A 7,967-nucleotide genomic window follows, 5' to 3' on the forward strand; every position below is an offset into this window, starting at 1 on the left:
CGTTCCGTGCACCCCACAGAATGGCGAGTCCGATGGCCAGTGGAGAAGTTTAGAATTTACACTCATTGTGGTCTAGATCACCTTGTCCAATAGAAGTATAATGTGAGCCACGGGGTAATTTTAAATTTTCTTGTAGACATTTAAAAAATAAGAAGAAATTGTGAAATTAATTTTAATATTTTATCGAACCTACTTAAAATGCAATTACTAAAAAATTATTAATGAGATACTTCACATTCTTTAAATTAAGTCTTTAAAATCCGTGTGTATTTTCTAACGTTTCAGTTCGTACAGTTTCTACTAGCAACATTGCAAGTGCTCTGTAGTCACATGTAGCTAGTGGCGACAGTATTAAACACTAGCTATGTATTGCATGAATTTATATAGAGGTTTTCCTTGACCCCCCGCCCCCCGCTTAAGGTCCTTCCCACAACACTGCCACCCCAAGGGCTACGGGGTGGGGGTCAAGAAGACCGTTTGCAGTGGTTTTGGTAAGAGGGCCTGAAGCCCTGGGAGTCAGAGCTTTGGCGAGCAGAAGATAACTGCTTTTGTTACATGAACTCCTGCCGTTTCTGTTACATTATCCCTCACGTCAATCCCCTGGTTAGCTGACCCTGTCAAAAGTGTTCTTAGGGCTTCCCTGGTGGCGCAGTGGTTGAGAGTCCACCTGCCGATGCAGGGGACACGGGTTCGTGCCCCAGTCCGGGAAGATCCCACGTGCCACGGAGTGGCTGGGCCCGTGAGCCATGGCCGCTGGGCCTGCGAGTCCGGAGCCTGTGCTCCGCAACGGGAGAGGCCACAACAGTGAGAGGCCCGCGTACCGCAAAACAAAAACAAAAAACAGATGCAGTGAGGACCATGGTGAGTGGTGACGGACTGCATTAATTGACCAACATCGTCTTAATCAAGCTCCACAAACCCTCTTCAATTAAGTGGTAATTAATCACGAAGAGAGATGCTCAGATTGACGATGGGGCAGGATGGCAGTTGCAGGAGGGATAGAGCTGACAGGTGAAGCCCCTTTGTCTGGGTCCCAAAGGTGTATGGAACGTGATTTCTCTAAACTGGCCTGATAATAATAAAAATCAACAGAGGCACTTATTAAAGTTACAGATGCTAGGGTCCCTCAACTGGGGATTCTGAGATTCAAGTTTGGAAAACGTTACCGTAAACTAAACTGCATCAGGAGAACCCTGTGCTAGACAATATTCTGGGACTCCCTGGGCTGAAATCCCGCGGACGGGGTGGTACACAGCTGGTTTGTAGGCTGCCTTATAGCTGCCGACGGCCGGCAGGGGGCAGCAAAGAGCTTCCACGTGTTGAAATCCGTCCTCGTGCTGTGACTGCGATGAGAGCCTGTGAAGGCGTCACGGGGGGAGTTTCCCGGGGTGACGTTGGAGCATCGGCAGCTCGGCCCGAGGTTGGGCGGTAGGCAGGGCACAGGTGGGCCTTGCACCTACGGAAGATGCGGGGTTCCTGGACGGTTTCAGCTGGGGAAGCAACAGGTCTCCTGTGTTTTCGGAAGCTCAGTGTGGCAACTGCAGGGCAGGTCCTGGCAGTACAATGGTGGGGGTGCCGGGGGGGGGGCGCATTCGGAAGGGTCTTCAGCTCCTGCTGCGCGTGCAGCGCCGGGCAGGCAGCTTAAGCTCCAGGCTGCTGTTTAACGTGCAAAATGGGAGGAATGATGGGATCCACTTCATATGGTTGTTACTAAATGAATTAATCCACTTAAACTGCTTAGTGTGATGTCGCCAAGTGCTTAACTACTGATTAAATGTTAACGATTAGTAATATCTTCATTGTAATTACAGAGACTTTGTGGTCTCATTCACAGGACGTGGTGAGAGGCTGGCTGTGAGGTGGGAGGGGGCTGGAGACCAGACGTGGAGCAGGTTTTCAGCGAGGAGACCTGCTCTCCCAGGGGGGCAGTCAGACCCACCTGGGGCCCCTGTCCCCGTGAGGATGGAAATACTGGGGGTCTGAGAGTTGACAGTGACTCTAGGAGGAGACTGTGTCCAGGGGGCATCAGAGTCCCCCAGAGAGGTGACCAAACAAACGATTGAATGTCAGGTTAGAATAAACTTGGAAAAGAGGAGGAAGGTGAGATCGGAACTGCCATTCAATGGTTTAAGGCTACTTGGCAGGCATGGGGAGGACAGGTGAGCCTAGGCAGGTGTGAGGGGGACCTCCCATCACACTGTGATTTGTTTATAAGTAGACATAGGAAACTTACACATAATAAAATTAATAGCAGCTAATGTTCATTGATGGTAAGCCACCAATCACTGTTCTAGGCACTCTATCGGCGTCATCTCCTCTTCCCCTGCAATCACCCTACGAATGGGTATCATCCCCATTTTGCAACAAGGAACATGGAGCACAGGTTGTTTAAGCAGCTTTAAGGTGTCACAGCTAATAAGGGCTCAAACCCAGCTGATCTGAGTCCAATTCCCACCTTCAGAGATATCTGGGCAGAGCTCTGCTTTAGGAATTTGAATTTTAAGAACAGCCATATTGAGGTACACCTGGTATTCATAAACTGTGCATAGTTAATGTTACAATCTGATGAGCTTGTCCGTACGTATACACCCAAGAAACCATCACCACAATCACGGTTATAAGCATATCCGTTACCTCCAAAAGCGTCTTTGTGCCCCTTGGGTATTTTTGTTTGTTTTTATGTTAAGACCGTGTAACACAAGGTCCACACCCGTGACAACTGTTTTAAGTGTTCCATACATTGTCGTTAACTACAGGGGCTGTGTTGCACAGCAGGTCTCTAGAACGTTTTCATCGTGCATAACTGAAAGGTTAGCCTGTCTGTGGAGTGTGGAGGGCGGACTGGAGGAGGGGAGAGACCAGAAGGAGGGGCGGGCGTGGTGGTGAGGGCCTGCTGCAGGGGAACTTAGAGACCAGATCTCCAGAAACTCTGATCAATGAAGAAGGCAGAGACGTAACAACAGTAGCTTCTTTTACTGTGCTTTACCTGAAAGCCTCCGATAATTGCACCCCAAAACGCTCACCCCTAAACAACATCTTCTGTCTTTCACTGGAGGAGGTGTTTAAGGTGTGGATGGGCCGTTTTAACAAGTTGCTCAGTTTTCCTGCATCTCTCCCATGTACTGAATATGTAGGAGGGATACATGTTACTAAGCTTCTGTTTGTTTTTCTCCTGTTAGTGTGTCTTTTATGGGATTCTCAGCCGACAACCTAGAAGGGTGGAGGGAAATGAGTTTTCCTCCCCGTATATACTGGTATTTTAGAGACAGCTGTTGGGCAGGAATACCTGTTTAAGTTCCCTAATCCTGTTAAGTTGCTCGCTGCTTTCCTGTCCTTTAGGATGTCAGTGTGTTGAATCTCATGACTAGATTTTTTGAAATTGAGCCATCTTTTCTGTTTTGCTGAGATACGTTACCATTTCGGGTAGATCACGCATGAATGCCGGCGACCTTAACGCCCTAATGGAGCCTTACGTTAGTCTGCCAGGAGAAGTGTTTTGCAGGAGCTGTCACGTATCTTTAGGCTAAAACCACGTTCCTGATTCTCCATTTCTCCTCTTTATAATTCTTCGGTGCCTCTCTTTTGTTCTCTGAATTTCAAACTCTTCTGAGTATATCCAGGGCCCTTCACACTTTACATCTCATCCCTCACCTGTCTTCTCTTCTAAGCCTCTCATATCCAGCCAGTCACTATAGCTTGATAATTGCCATCTTTGAATGTTTCTTTAATCCAATCCCGATTTTCCATACTTAGAATCCTTGCTTCAGTTCAAGCCTCAAAGCCTTTATCTCAGCACCATTCTAAATGGGTTCAAGAATCATTGTTGTAAGACAGAGACGGGAGTCTGTCTCTTAATTGTTCAAAATCCTAAAATGGGTCTCCTTCCCCCCACAACATAAGAGCAAACTTATCACGTCAATACAGCACAGCCATGACCAGGTTCCTGTCCGTGGGACACATTTCCCCGGGAAGACCGTCTGGGTGACAATTTGCAGTGCACACCTATGGCTGCGTGGTGAAGCCCTTTCTCAAAGGGAGCTCACTTCCCTCTCCGTGAAGGGGATCTGGATCTGTGAACTGACTCCTACCTGGGAATCTGGCAAAAGGCCACACATCCCTCACCCCACACGCCCCCCCCCCACTGCCACTCTGGTATCTCAAATCAAGCATATGTCTGCCAGGTCTGAAATGTTCCTGTGTATATTGCAGTGTAAGAGGCTGAACATGTAGTTAAGCCCAAGTATGTCTGTGACCAGGTCGCCGTCATTGCGTCATCCCACCTGTTAAATCAGGCCTCATCTTGCTTCCCCTGGCTTACCGTGGAAATCATACCTCCCGTTCACGAGGGCAGTGCCCTCATAACCCAGTCACCTCCCGGAGGCTCCATCTCCTAACGGCATCGCATTGGGGGTTAGGTTCCAACACCTGACTTTGGGGGCGGGGGAGACACAAACATTCAGGTCACAGCAGTCCAGCAAGCACAGTCCAGTGCTGTGTTCGCCTTCCACCATCTCGTGCCCTCAGAACACTTTGCCATTCATGTGGCTTCGGCTGTGTCAACAAAGACTGGAAGGATTAAGTAACGGTTGGCGTATTACACCTCCTCCTGCAGTCAGGCCTCATTTCCGCACCTTGGCTTTGCTGGAATAAAACTCTTGAGATCCGTCCGAAGCACAGGGTGCCCCTGGGTGGGCGGAGTCTGGAGGAGAGTCGACAGCCCCCTGTGAATCAACCCCCCTGTGTGATGCCAGCAGAGTTCTTTATAAATACATCTCTAAATGCAGGGAGAGGCTGGTTTCTCCACACGTGAGAGAGGGTTGCTTTCACCGCAAGGCATGACGAGAGGGATTTGAGAGGTCAAGGTCCTCAGCCTGTACGTGCCATCCCTTGGGGTCCCTTCTCTCCCCATCAGTTCCGGTTCCCTTAACTTGGCACAAGAGACCAAAGAGAATTATCATCTAACGGTCACTATAATTCAGTGGTCCTTACAGACTCTGTGTTCGACCCACGTTCACCTGCAGCCGCAGGGGATAAGGGCTGCTTTCGGAACTGCCCTAGACACCTTTTGATTTTCTACCTGCAGCCTGAGTTGAGGATTCAAGGCTTTGAAGCTGCCAGCCCATGTTTCAATATTTCTAATCAGCATTGTCAACTCAGCTTCTAAGTGGCATACAGTAATTAATTACTGAATCGACAACTTGCCCTCTACGTGCACCCCCCGAGCCAGCTGCCGGGGAAGTCCCCTGCACACAGCACTTATCAGTGTCCCATTTCTCCAGCAGCACGCTCCCTTCTGGCCGCCAGAGCCACGTGTGTGCTCTAGTGGTGCCTCCCGACGTGGGCTGTGTGGACCCTTCTGTTACGGCGGGGACGACTGCCGTGGATGTGCAGGTAGGTGGGGCTGGCCCCTGGCCAGCTGTCTGTCTGTCTTTGCCTCTTTCGGTGGCTGCCAGCCCACTGGTGGGCCAGGCCAGGTTCCAGGGCAGCTGGCCATGGGGCCCTTGGGGCCGGAGGCTGGTGGCAGCCCATTGGTGGACAGGTGAGCCCCTGGCACCGATAGGCCAGAGAGAGGACTCCAGAATAGCACCTGTCAGCACCAGTGCCCTTGTGGTAGAACGAGCTCCCCGACGGGAGGCCCCAGTAGCCTCCTGCCTCCTCAGGAGGCTCTCAAGATGGGCAGATGGGTCCGACTCAGGCTCCTTTCAAAGTACTGCTTTTGTGCCGGGACTCAGAATCTCAGACTGAGATTCTGTGCGTGCCCTTTAAGAGCAGATCGTGTTTCCTGCAGCCCCCCCAGACCTTCCACACGCAGACCCCGCCGGCCTTCGCAGCCGGGTATTCTGGGGCTCGTCTTCCTTGTCAGGACCCCTGGGTTGGGAGCCCAGCGTGGCGGCTTGAGACCCCTCACTCCTCGGGGAGAACCTCTGCAGTTTTGATTATCCTCCTGCTTGTGGGTCGCCTGCCCAAGACGCGGGCCTTGAGTTCACTGCGTCTCCTGCCTGTCTCGAGGATCCTTCTGCATATCGTCAGTTGTGGAAAATCTTCTCTGCTGGTCTTCGGGTTGTTCTTAGAGATAGTTGCTCTGTAATTACAGCTGTAAACCGTTGGAATTTTGGTGTGCCTGGGGAGGAGGGGAACTCAGGGTCTTCCTACTCTGCCATTCAGCCATACTCTGTGATCGTACATTTAATAACTAAAAAGCATTCTAAAGATAAACTTCCTTTTATTTGAGCCAAAAAATCACACCTCAGAGTGTCCAAATAAAAAATGTACAGCCGGATGAGTTTTCACAAAGTAAAAATTGACCAAGTCTCTACCATCTGTTAAGGAAAAAAATAAAAACAGTAACATCGCCCCTCACGGCTCCTCTGGCTTCCCTTCCAGTCACAACACTTACCCCCAGAGATAACCAAGACCCTGGTTTCTGCCATCAAAGATGAATTTTTCCTGTGTTTAAAATACACGTGCACACACGTACATGCATGCCCAATGTGTACATACACGCACATACACAATGCACGTGCACACACACACAGTACACATATACAATATGTGTATATATATATATACAGTATGTGTATACATATACAATACAGTGTGGACCTCACTGTGTCTGGGTTTGTTCACTCAGCATTATCTTTCTGAGATTTATCTCTGCTGCCTATATCAAAAAAACCTGTGTCTATATCATAGCATTAAGCCATTCTTGAAGTCACCGTTTAGAATTTATAGCAATTTTCCTTTTAAATTTAGACCTAGAATCTATCTGGAATGAATTTTATGGGTCCAATGAAGAAGGAATCAATACTCATAGTTTTAAAATATGGATATCCAATTTATCCAGAATAATTCAGTTATTTTACTGCATTTATGTGTGTGTGTGTTTAGTGGAGATTTTTATTCCGTTCCATTCCTCTATGTGCCTGTTTCTGCACCTATGAGTGTATTGTCTTAATTATGTAACTTTACGTAAATCTTAATGTCTGGTAGTGAAAATCCTCCACGTTTGTTCCACTTCTTCAGGGTTGTCTTGGCTATTTGTGGCTATTTGTATTTACGTGAAAATGACTCAGATAAAGGAATCACTGTCCAGTTTGATTTTGGATTCACCTCATTTTGTTTTTAATTTCTCTAAGGTTTTTGTCCCCGAATTCTAATTTCCTTGACAGATTATCTATGCCAATAAATAAACAAATGCATACACATATCCAACGCGCTGTGCTTCCTGGAACACACGCACTTCTGTAGTCTCCTGTCACATTAACTGCTGTCTTGGCTTGGCCACGAGGCTAACTCTTAGCTCCTGAAACAGCAAAATCATGGATACCGAGGCTTGATCTCCGGGAAGACTTGCTTTTGGGATGCTTCCTTTTCGAACCTAGGTAAAATGCTGGGAGAAGCTCAACCTAGCCACCTGGAGAAGCCATGCTGGGAACTGAAGACTTGGCTAAGGTCCCAGCCAACAGCTCGCACTAACTTGCCAGCCACGGCAGTGAGCCTTCCTGGAAATAGAACCTCCAGCCCTCTTCGAGCTGCCCCAGCTGAAGCCACATCCCCGTTTGAAAGAGCTCGAGAACATGAATTATTTGGGTTAGATTAAGCCTCTAAATTTGGGGGTAGTTCTTTATCCACTCATGGAATATATGTATGTGTTTGTGTGTGTGTGTGTGCAAATTTTGGGTGATTTATTACACATTTATAGAATTGTGATGGGCAGTGAAATTATATATAAACTCTCTTCTAGTTATTCTTGGAAGGAGTGTTGGCCTAACACTTTTTCATAGTCAGAAGTGCAAATATAATTGAAGAACAATTTTCCATAGTGAATGGCATAGAATAGAAGCATGATAGGATTGAAGCATTGTGAGTAATTGGACACTATGCCCCATTAATCCAATCCATTCAATAAAGACAGGGCAGGCTAGGCCGTATAAAGTGCATTACTGTAGTGGTAGCTTTGCTGACAG

This window comes from Lagenorhynchus albirostris, chromosome 17 (genome assembly GCF_949774975.1).
Source record: "Lagenorhynchus albirostris chromosome 17, mLagAlb1.1, whole genome shotgun sequence".
Lineage (NCBI taxonomy): Eukaryota > Metazoa > Chordata > Mammalia > Artiodactyla > Delphinidae > Lagenorhynchus > Lagenorhynchus albirostris.